General features: G+C 44.6%; 1 protein-coding gene across 1 annotated transcript in view; it reads right to left on the reverse strand.

Annotated features, from left to right (window-relative positions):
- Positions 1-12,557, reverse strand: part of GARNL3 (GTPase activating Rap/RanGAP domain like 3) — a 212,543-nt gene that overhangs the window by 179,124 nt on the left and 20,862 nt on the right. The gene's annotated exons all lie outside the window — the stretch shown is intronic.

The raw sequence follows: 12,557 nt of genomic DNA on the forward strand, positions 1-12,557 counted from the left end.
AAATTCATATGCTTGTTTTGTTAAAATATGATATGTTTGCTGTTGAAGAAAAAAATCCAGAATACATAATGTTGTTGTTCTAATTAAATAAAACAATTTAAAAGTCTGTCTGGTGATGTTCTCCTCCTAATACAGCATGCCAAGAAATCCTCCAAATATTAATGATTAACCTGTTGAACTGGAGATGGTCACCTCCCAATGACTTCATAAATATCTGCTTCGATTACCTTTGGTAAATGAAATTACCAAACAATCATTCATTTTCTGTAAAACTAATCTGAAAAGTTTTCAAAATAAATCACTTTAAAAATGTATAGTGTGTACCTTCTAAAAATGAAACCTACATCTATCTCTGAGTTGTGAAGAATATGTATTAAGGTTATAACAACCAACAAGAATGCACTTTTATGTAGAAATCCATGATTAAATCGAGTCTTCCTGACTAGTGATTTAAATCATGATTTAAATCAAATCCACCCTGTGAGCAACACATCTCTAAGAACAACAGTTACAAAAGGTAGGTAACCGTTTTTTCTTCTTCGAGTGCTTGCTCATGTCAATTCCATTCTAGGTGACTCGCAAGCAGTGTCAATGGAGGCGGGCTCAGAGTTCATAGTCGTGCAGCTTGTAGCACAGCTCTGCCAAAGCCGGCATCGTCTTGCACCTGCCGAGTCAGTGCGTAGTGCGACACGAACGTATGGACGGACGACCAGGTGGTGGCCCAACAGATCTCTTGGATCAGCACCTGTGCCAGGAAGGCTGCCGAAGACGCCTGCGCTCTAGAGGAATGAGCCATCACAATAGCTGGTGGGGGCACTTTCACCAGCTCGTAGCAGTGGCGGATTCACACCATGATCCAAGATGAAATTTTCTGGGCTGACACTGGGCAGCCCTTCATCCTGTCCATGACGGCAACAAACAACTGCATTGATTTATGGAACGGCCACATTCTACAGATGTAGAAAGCCAGCGCCTGTCTTGATGTCCAGTGTATGCAGCCTATGCGCCTCATCTGATGCGTGAGGCTTCAGACAGAGGACCGGTAAGTCCTGGCCCGTGTGGAACTGGGAAACAACCTTGGGGCAGAAAAGCCGGATGCGTGCGCAGCTGGACCTTGTAGAAGACCGTATAGGGCAGCTCTGACGTGAGCACCCTGATCTTGGATACCCGCTATGCTGATGTTATGGCGACCAAGAAGATAACCTTCCAGGAAAGGAGCAGAAGGGAGCAGGCAGCTAGGGGTTCAAAAGGAGGGCCCATGAGCTTCGAGAGCACCAGATTCAGGTCCCACGGGGGAACCAGGTCTCGGACGTGTGGGTACAGGTGCTCTAGCCCTTTCAGGAATCATGCCATCATGGGATGGGCAAAGCCAGACCTGCCCTGAAGCGGAGGGTGAAATGCAGAAATGGCTGCCAGGTGCAACTTGACCACGCCGCTTCCCACAATTCCCATTGGCCAGGAACGGCAAACCGCAGCCACTGGGAGTTGCAGGGGGTCGTGCCTGCAGACAGTCAATGTAAACAAAATGTCTCATGGCCTGCCAGTGGATTAACCTGATGGGCCACGTGCTGAAGGCTGCCGACACCTGATCTAGGGGGTGCCTGCTGGGAACGTAGACCATTGCTAGCCACGTATGCAGGGGTCGCAGATGAAACCAGGCATGCCTGATCATGTATGTGCATGCTGCCATGTGGCCCATCAGCCGCAGGCAAGTGTGAGCCGTGGTGATAGGATCTCTCCTTACGTGGGCAATGAGATCCACTATGGCCTGAAAGCGTGCTTCTGGAAGGAAAGCCCTGGCTCACGTGGAATTGAGAACTGCTCTGATAAACTCTATGCGCTGGATCGGCGTTAACGTCGACTTTTCTGTGTTTATTAACATGTCCAGGTCGTTGCTGGTGGAGCATACCAGATCGAGGCTTCTCCGAATCTGTCCCGGAGACCTTGATGAGCCAGTCGTCGAGGTACGGAGGGATCTGGACCCCCTGAAGTCTGAGATAAGCCGCTACTGGCGCCACGCATTCCATGAACACCCTGGGGGCTGAGGACAGGCCAAAGGGTGGCACCATGAACTGAAAGCAGCACCCTGCCACTATGAAATGCAGGAACCGTCAGTGTCCTGAGAATATGGAGACATGGAAGTAAGCGTCCTTTAAGTCGAGAGCGGCGTACCAGTCCCCCAGATCCAGGGGGGGATAATGGAGGCCAGGGAGACCATTCAAGAAGTTGAAGTTCCGCAAGACTTGTTTAGGCCACACAGGTCTAGGATGGGTCTGAGGCCTTCCCTGGCCTTCGGGATTAGGAAGTATCGGGAGTAGAACCCTCTTCCTTCCATGGCCCGAGGAACCGCCTCCACAGCCCCCTCACTGCAGGAGCTTGTCAACCTCCTGAACCAGGAGTAGCTTGTGAGAGGGGTCCCTGAAGAGAGACGGGGAAGCAGGGGGGGGTCTCCACAAACTGCAGGGTATAGCCCCGAGCTACTACGTCCAGGACCCAGCGATCCAAGGTAACCCATGACCAGGCCAAGTGGTAGGGAGAAAGGCGGTTGAGGAAAGGACGGGCAAGATCCGGCCGGCTGACTGAGGAATCACTCTCGAGCGCACCCTCAAAATGATCGCTTTTGGCTCCTGGCTGCTTAGTGGGTCCGGGCTGGGATGGCGATTGAGAGGAGAAAGGGCAGCGACGGCTAAACCTGATGTCCCTTCTCCTTGCAGATTGCCGGGCTTGCCAAGGCCTCGACGGTTGTGGAGGCCGGAATGGCTTTCTGGCAGACTGAGGGATATGCATGCCCAACAAGCGAAGGGTAGCATTAGTGTCCTTCAACCCGTGTAGCACGGCGTCCATTTGATCAGAGAAGAGCCCAACTCCGTCAAAAAGGAGGTCCTGAATTGAGGCCTGCATCTCCTGGGAAAGGCCTGCCGTTTGGAGCCAGGAGCTGCATCACATAACCACAGCCAATGCAACCATCCTCACTGCCGAGTCTGCCACGTCCCATGCCATTTGCAGGGAGCATCTGGCTGCTGCGGTCCCTTCCTCTACCAGGGTACCAAACTCCTGAGCCTGACCCTGAGGAAGGGAGTACTGGAACTTCTGGAGGCTGTCCCAGTGGTTAAAATTTTATCACCCCATCACTCAGAAATGTAAGCTGCTGTTGAATAAATTTTTCTGCCAAATACATCAAGTTTCTGGCTTCTTTGTTCTTGGGGGTAGAGGTGGTGGGGATCTGCTTGTTCTTCTCATTAGCCACTGACACCACTAGTGAGCTCGGGAAAGGGTGGGTATACAAGTACTCGAAACCTTTGGCCGGCAAAAAGTACTTTTTCTCAGCCCGTTTTGAGGTGGGTGGGATAGAAGATGGGGACTGCCACAGAGCCTTAGCAATCTTGAGGACCCCATCGTGTACATGTAGGTCGATCCGGGCAGGCTTGCAGGCTGAGAGGACATTGAAAAGGGAGTCCTCCTGCTCAGCCACCTCCTGCACTTCCAGCTCCAAGTTCTCGGCCACCTGCCTGAGAAGGGCTTGGTGTTCTTTAAAGTCATCCGGGGGGCTGGCCCTGGAAGGTTCTGCAACCTCCTTGTCCGGGGAAGAGGAGGAGGCCCTTGCCACCGATGAAGGCGCTGAGGGCTTGGCAGCCGCTGGAAAGGAAGGTTTAGGGATGGGCACCGAATCCTCCACCTCGACCTCGGAGTGAGCTTCCAGTCCCGGTGCCAGTGGAGCAGTCGGTCTTCGCTCCGACGCAGCCACTGATGAGGGGCATCGTCATCACTGGAATGCCCCATGCTCCCCATTATGGCCACTGTGTTGGCCACTGGCCTTGCTGCCACTGCGGTGCCGTGGACGGCAGAGCAGTTTCTGATGCCAAGTCCTGTTGCGGAGACCGGAGCAATGGGCTGAACTGGGCTTCTGCACCAGAGGAACCACTCTCCGGCGACCAGGGAGGAACCGTCGACGCCTGGGTCTGCTTGCTGGTCGTGGCTACCAGTGAGCGCCAACCAGGCGTAAGTGACCGATGGCTATATCAGGGAGAACCAGTGCCGGGAGATTGGCATGGGGGGGAACAGTGCTGCAGAGACTGGTAACACGAGGGAGAGCAGTCCCACGGTGCCGATGACCGGGACCGACATCTAGACGCACATTGGCAATAGGGCGAACAGTGTCAGTCATAATATGGGGAGTGTCAACCCCACACTGGTGAATAACATCCGGGAAGAGAGTTTTGGCAACCTGCGGCACAGTTGCCACCTGCCACAGGATTGCTGGTCTGGCGAACTCTGTGCTGTCCTGCTCCCGGAAGGGTCTTAACGGCTGGCTTACCCTCTCGAGGACCTCAGCCTGGTCCTGTGGAACCGGAGATGTCATAGGAGCAGGTGGAGACCAGTGCTCTCTCTGCACCTGGGTTTGGGATGAAACAGTGCAGGTAGGATGGTGGGTCCCGTAACGCTCACCAGAGTCAGTGATGGACCTTTAAGAGGGCTAAGAGCCCCAGCCGCGGAGGCACGCTCGCGCTGCTCCAGAGAGGGTTGGTGGACAGGCCCAGTCCCTCTACCAGATGACCCCTGGGCCTCCTCGCTCAGCGCCAGTGAGCACTTCTTCGCTTTCTTCTTTAGCGCCAGCAACAGCAAACAATGCCGAGAGGAGCCGGGTGACAGTGGCGCACTGCACACAGAGGCCAAAGTACTCGGTGCGGCCTGCATAGAGGGCTCGGAAGCTGGGTGGAGAGCAGACTCTATCAGGAGAGTCCTAAGGCAAATGTCCTTCTCCTTCTGGGTGTAAGGCCGAAAATTCTTACAGATCCAGCAACACTCCATGATGTGTGATTCCCCCAAGCATTTAAGGCAACTGTCGTGGGGGACACTCACAGGCATAGGCCTGCCACAGACCGAGCAGGGCTTAAACCCGGGAGGTTGAGGCATGCCCCACGTGGGGAAAAGTCCCCACTGGGACCCTAACTATCAGCTAACTATGCACTTAACAACTACTTAACACGAACTACAATCGAACAAAGGCCCAAAGGCACGAAGTCCAATGGGAGAAACCACTACCTCTTGACAAGCAAGAGAGACGCTCCGACTGACCACCACGGGCGGTAAGAAGGAACTGAGAGGGCGTGGGCCGGCAGCACCTGATATACCATGTCATGGGCACAGCACACTAGAGGGCACTACAGCCAGCCCTATCGGTACCGCTAAGGCAAAAATCTCCAACGGCCACGCACATGGGCTCGCACACACCTAGAATGGAATTGACATGAGCAAGCACTCGAAGAAGAACTTGATTTATGGTGAATAGGGTTTTAATAACATCTCACTATACATAAGACCAGGACTAAGGAAGCAAGGTAACCTAGGGGGAAGAAAGCTCCATGTTCCAGCTCCATGTTCCAAACCACATAATGAAGCAAAAGGACTCTGGACAATCCAAGGATCTCTGACCCCAACCTGGAGTGGTTAGAAAACAGAGGCAGGGAAATGTGAGTAGGGTTTGTTTTGTATAATTTGTACACTCTCTTGTGCTTTAAATGATTAAGGAAAAGAGCAAATGCGTTAGGCTTGTGCAAAGTGTCTGTATATGTTAAATTCTTTACAACTACTGCATGCCTCTGGAGACAAACTATTAAATCAGAACCTTCACATTTTTCGGGTGGAGTTCTGAAAGCGTGTGTTTAAGTCCAAGGGAGTCTAAGGGTCAATGCTGGGCCCAGAGGGACTAGGTAGTTAGACAGTGGGTCCCAGCTCTCAGAAGGCGGTGCTAGATAGAAAGTCCGTACCCCAAGAGTGTGCGTAGGAACCCCAAGATTGGGGCAGTATCTGGATTTCATTCAGACTCCAGAGAGTTAAAACTCTCCAGGATCCAGGGACCAGAGGTTTGGATTCCCCACACAGCAGTCTGTGGATGTCCAGCAAGGGGCAGTTGGCCAGAAATGTGACAGAATGGTAGAAGCATTTGGGATCAATATGGCAGCATGTGAATCTTCTTAAAATACTTTTGCAAAGGCCTACACATATTTCTGCTCTTAAACTGAAAGCCAGGAGCACGTCTCTTAGCTTATTTTGGATAAAAGTTAAATCAAGCATAAATTACTTACCGCTCATGAAATAGCAACTTCTGAGCTTCTGCTCAGTAAAGTCTATTTGCTGGTGGTCAGGAGAAATCAGAGTTAGTGAAGGCAGGATGGGACACCCACTCCAAACTGGGGCCCAGGAGAGGTCCTTTTTTTCCTGCTAGTATTTGCCTTGTTCACAGCTGCACCACACTGGTGACTCATAGTACTTAAGTAATAAGCTCAGGTCTCCCTCCTCCTTTGTCATTTTTAACTAAAAACCCCACAGTTTATAGCAGAAACTTCTGTTACTAGTCCCTAAGTGCACAAACTTATACTTTGTACTATAAAATTTAATCCTATTTCTATTACTCCAGTCCTCTAGGTCATCCAGTTCTTCCTGTACAATATTCTGATCCTCCTCTCTGTTGACAACACTTCCCAAGTTTGTGTCATCACCAAATTTCAGTAGCACATGCCTGCTTTTTGTGCCAACATAATAAAATTATTTTAAAAGATTAGTTCCAAGACCGATCCTTGAGGAACTCCACCAGTAACCTCCCAGCAGTCTGACAGATCTCCTTTCAGTACAACCAGTTGTTCTCTCTCCTTTAGCCAGTTTACAATTCTTGTATTAATCCCCATCTTCTCCATCTTAACTACTAATTTCCCAGATTATATGGTATCAAATGCTCTGCTGAAATACAGTTAGGGAAATGCAGTAGATCTAATCTCAAACAAACAAAACACATCAAGTTAGTCTGGCATGATCTACTTTTGGTAAACCCATGTTGAATTTCATACAATTTTCCATGTAACTCCATGTATTTAATTATTATTTCCTTTAAGAAGCCCTCCAGTAGATTTCCACAAGCTTAAACCATATACAAAGCTTTACAAGTTAATAAAAAATAAATCCTATAAAAAAAGAGATATCAGGTTACTTTGACAGGATTACAAGTTTGGTTAATACTGGTTACAGTGTTCAGGTAATATACTTAAACTTCTGTAAGGCATTAGACTGTGTACCACACAACTTTTTGAATAAAAAACTTGAACAATACAAAATCAACAGGGCACACATTAAATGGATTAAAAACTAAAACTGATAGGTCTCAAAATGTAACTGTAAAGAGGGAATCATCATTGAGCAGGTGTGTTTCTCGGGGAGATAAATTCATTTATGTTTGTGAAACACTCAAATACTACAGTGACAAGTCACAGAAAAGCTATGAGAAAATTAATAATTCTGTATTTAAAGCAAATTTTGAACAGCATGCAGTAAATAACATATGGGGCCACACATTGATTAGGATTAAATACTCAATAAACTGCTCACTCAGTGAGCCCCATCCACCCTGTGCACTGAATGAGGCAGAGGTTCTGTGGAAAAATATGTCTTCGTATAATTAAAAATCTGTATCAAAATGCATATACACAAGGGAGACCATATTAAAGTGGCATATGCAACCTTAATATTGGCATTTTCTAGCTTCTAACTGCTTTTGTTGACTCTGCAACTTAATGGTCTTTCAATGTATTTTCTGTATGTAATTCTATATAGGTTCTTCTCCTGCCTTCATCACTGTGGTATCTAAGCGCCTTTCAGTAGTACATTAAGTGATGTAGTTAATATCTGTCACCTGTAGTTCATTCTCCCTTTCATACTTTCCTTCGGGGAAGAATTGTGTGTGCAATGTAGTTTTGTAGGCTATTTTCTGTTATATGTACACACTGCTCTATGTTCATACTGAAGAAGGCAAGGTCAAAGAAGTCCACTTTGCACATGGAACAGTGGAAGGTCTATGGCTAGAATTTGCTTTACATGCTGGTTTCCGAGTTAAAGCATGGAATTTTCAGAAGTACTCAATGTGTAAGCAGTATACAGCCAACACTGAGCACTTTTGAAAATCCCACTGCTAGTTTGTTATTAAAAGTTGTGAAAGAGGGTCTGGGGACCTATCCAGAATTCATGACAAAAAAGAAAAAACCTGCCTTTCAGAGGTTTAACAAAAGGCTTGACCAAAAACAGATACCAACAGACAACATGGTCTCTGAAAGGTAGGTTTTGAAGTATTTTGTTAGGCCTCTGAAAGGGAAGCTAATCATCACTAATGAGTCACTCTTCTGCAGGATAAGGCATGTTCATGTACATGTATGTTCCCCCATTTTGTGTGCGCACACATGTGTGTGTAGTTATATCTGATAAAAATTGGTTTGGAAAGCAGGGATCACTTCCTTGGATCAGGTGGTGTGGGGAAGAGAGGCTGAGGGAGGAAGGGAGACCTTTATTTCTGGACAAGTGATGCTGACAGGCTCATCAGAGGAGTCAGAGACTGGATTGCTTTCACAGGAGGTAAGCTATTCACTTGCTTTTTTTCTCTGCAACGAAGAAAAAAAGCTGTATCTAGTTTAGTGTATGAGAAGTATAAATCTAAATATGTTAGGCAAGCCATTTTTTAAAACTCCATTTTCTCTCTGTTTATAATAAATATTGGTTTTGTTAGAGTGCTGTTGTCTTGATAATTCCATCCAGATTTCCCTGGAGAAAAGAAAAACCGGTAATCTCTAAGGAAAGGTGCTGAATGGTAGGATTTCTGGAACCTACATACCCAACTCAGTTATGGGCACAGATGGAGGCACCCTATCCCAATGAATGGTGTTGTCGTTAGCCTGCAGTGAGCCAACACAAGGACACAGCACAAAGGCCATCTCTTTTACTCCAGTGTTCACTTGAGTGGGGAACAATTATTTTATATATATATATATCACATATACACACACACACACATATATTAAAGCTGTCAAGCGATTAAAAAAAATTAGTCGCGATTAATCGCGCAATTAAAAAAATTAGTCACGATTAATCGCTCTGTTAAACAATAATAGAATACCATTTATTTAAATAGTTTTGGATTTTTTTACACTTTTCAAATATATTGATTTCAATTATAACAGACTACAAAGTATACAGTGCTCACTTTATATTTAGTTTTGATTACAAATATTTGCACTGTAAAAAACAAAAGAAATAGTATTTTTCAATTCACCAAATACAAGTACTGTAGTGCAATCTCTTTATCATGAAAGTTGAACTTACAAATGTAGAAATATGTACAAAAAAATAACTTCATTAAAAAATAAAGCAGTGTAAAACTTTAGCGCCTACAAGTCCACTCAGTCCTATTTCTTGTTCATCCAATCGCTCAGACAAACAAGTTTGTTTACATTTGCAGGAGTTAATGCTGCCCGCTTCTTGTTCACATCACCTGAAAGTGAGAACTTGTTTTCTGATGGCACTGTTGTAGTCGGCATCGCAAGTTATTTACATGCCAGATGCGCTAAAGATTCATATGTCCCTTCATGCTTCAACCACCATTCCAGAGGACATGCGTCCATGCTGATAACGGGTTCAGCTCAATAACAATCCAAAGCAGTGTGGACTGATGCATGTGCATTTTCATCATCTGGGTCAGATGCCACCAGCAGGAGGTTGATTTTCTTTTTTGGTGGTTCGGATTCTGTAGTTTCCGCATCGTAGTGTTGCTCTTTTACAGCTTCTGGAAGCATGCTCCACATCTCATCCCTCTCAGATTTTGGAAGGCACTTCAGATTCTTAAACCTTGGGTTGAGTGCTGTAGCTATCTTTAGAAATCTCACATTGGTACCTTCTTTGTGTTTTGTCAAATCTGCAGCAAAAGTCCTCTTAAAATGAACATGTGCTTAGTCATCATCCGAGACTACCATAATATGAAATATATGGCAGAATACAGTAAAATAGAGCAAGAGACAAACAATTCTCCCACAAGCAGTTCAGTCACTAATTTAATTAGCGCATTATTTCTTTAACAAGTGTCATCAGCATGGAAGCACATCCTCTGGAATGGTGGCTGAAGCATGAACGGGCATACGAATGTTTAGCATATCTGGCACGTAAATACCTTGCAATGACAGCTACAAAAGTCCCATGCAAACACCTGTTCTCACTTTCTGGTGACATTGTAAATAAGAAGTGGGCAGCATTATGTAAACAATGTAAACAAAGTTATTTGTCTTAGCGATTGCCAGAATGAGAAGTAAGACTGAGTGGACTTGTAGGCTCTGAAGTTTTGCATTGTTTTGTTTTTAAGTGCAATTTTGTAACAAAAAAGTCTACATTTGCAAGTTGCACTTTCATGATAAAGAGATTGCACTACAGTACTTGTGTGAGGTGAATTGAAAAATATGGTTTCTTTTGTTTATCATTTTTACAGTGCAAATATTTGTAATAAAAATAATAATATAAAGTGAGCAGTGTACACTTTGTATTCTCTGTTGTAATTGACATCAATATATTTGAAAACATAGAAGAACATCCAAAAATATTTAATACGTTTCAATTGGTATTCTATTGTTTAACAATGCGATTAAAACTGCGATTAATCACAATTAATTTTTTTGAGTTAATCGCGTAAGTTAACTATAATTAATCAACAGCCCTAATATAGATAGATAGATAGACAGATAGATTTAGGAGGTGGAAGGAATCTGATTTTTAAATGAGCAGCATGTTATTCTAAATATAGTACATGTACTCAGAAATACTGTATTGGATGCATATTAAAATCTGATGTATACATATAAGCAATTTATTCTCTGAACATATTAAGGAGGAATCAAGCTGATCACTAGAGTTCTTCAGCCTATGTCTATAAGGATTTCTAAATAATAAATAAGAAAACAATTAAAATCAGGTACAAGAAGATTATTTTGGTTATAATTTGCCTTTACTTCCCTTCCTACTTCAATTGATTTTTTTTCATTCATTTTTTGGATCATTAAAGACTGCTTTTTATAAATTCATGTATTCATAGATTTAAGGCCAGAAGGGACCAGTCCAACCTACCACATAACTTGCGACATACATTTTCACCAAGTTATTACTGCATCAAGCTCAATAAGTTGTGATTGAACTAGAGTATATCAATCAACTGTAAAAGCTGTTTTGACTATTTAAACATTTTATGAAGTTGTAGCTCACGAGACTCTTAAATCAGACTTGCCAAATTTCCATGATGACATCCAGACTAAAGTCTATTTAATATGTATGTTATTTAAGTAACTAATAAATTTGGAGATGTGTGGTGCGTATGTACAGAAAGGCAGTGTGTGCTGCATTTAGAGTAGAGGACTGGAAGTCAAGGGTGCTGGGCTCCATTTCCAGCTCTGCCAATGACTCACTGTGCGGCCTAGAGCAAGTCACTTCTCCTCTATACCTCAGTTTACTCATCAACAAAATTGATATAATACTATTTACCTCAGAAGAATTTTGTGAGAACAAATGCTTATAAGTAACTGGATTAAAATACAATACGCAAATCGTGATCAGAGAAGGACAAGAACGCATATAAGTAAAAACACCAGCAGCTGCTGGTGCCTTGTCTACCCAAAATCTCCTGTTATTGCTACCACTGGTGTAGCTGCACCAGTGGTAATTTAGGGAGAAATTCTAGGGTAGATCAGGCTTTGTTGCACTAAGGGTGGAAATCCCCAGCAGAAAATAAAATTGTTCAAGCAGTGAATAGGCTCAGGAAAAAAAAGCATTGATTCAATATTTTGTTTTTAAAAGCCTGAAGAATTACAGGGATTTTAATAAGGGGAAAAGTTAAACCACGTTTCATGACAGCCGAAATTGTCCCCTCAATTTCAGCTCCATGTCTGCCATTATTTAACATTAAAACCTAATGTTAGGGGAACTGATATTTACTAAGTAGAAAAGATCAAAAAAAAATGACTGAAGCTACAATTTTGTCATACACAATTTAGTCAATTTCATAGCACAGGTGCTGGGAAAAAAATCCACAGTCATGGAAAGTTCATAGCAGAGGGTTGTGGGAAAAGGCATGTTGAAGAGCAGCCCAGCCCAGCGAGGAGGGAAGGCTCCCAGAGGGGTGTTGGAGAGCAAGCCAACCCCGGAGAAGAGGGGAGACCTCAGGGGACTGGAAGGACAGAAGAGCAAACCCACTCCACTCTCACCTCACAGTGGCGGCTCCTGTCCCATGGGCTGGACCCGTCTCCCTGCTCCAAGCATTGTAACTCTGCGCATTAGGTTGCCACACCACTCAGGTTTGGCACATCCGCCCCTCTGTCTTCATCTACAGATGGGAAGACATGCCAAACCTGGGTGGCGCTGTCACCACATGGGCCAGGTTGCAATGCCCAGAGCAGGGAACTGGGGCCACAGGAGTGACCACTGTGGGGGTCACAAACTTTATTAAAATTCACAATTACTGTGAACACCATCACCTCATCACCAAAATTGTAGCCAGAGTTATGATTGTGACAGAAGAATATTTAGCTTCTACCCATATGTGATACCACAAGTAGATTTTCCAAAATGTCAAACAGATAAAGAATAAACAAACCAAAAATTAAGGCCACTTGTCCTAAATTACTGTACTTTTTACTGTATGAATAAAAATTTGCACATAGTTTTTCAAATAATAACCTAAATACTTTCAGTAGGGTGCAAACTGT

The sequence above is a fragment of the Terrapene carolina genome, unplaced genomic scaffold (genome assembly GCF_002925995.2).
Source record: "Terrapene carolina triunguis isolate 2854851 unplaced genomic scaffold, T_m_triunguis-2.0 Scaffold238, whole genome shotgun sequence".
Lineage (NCBI taxonomy): Eukaryota > Metazoa > Chordata > Testudines > Emydidae > Terrapene > Terrapene triunguis.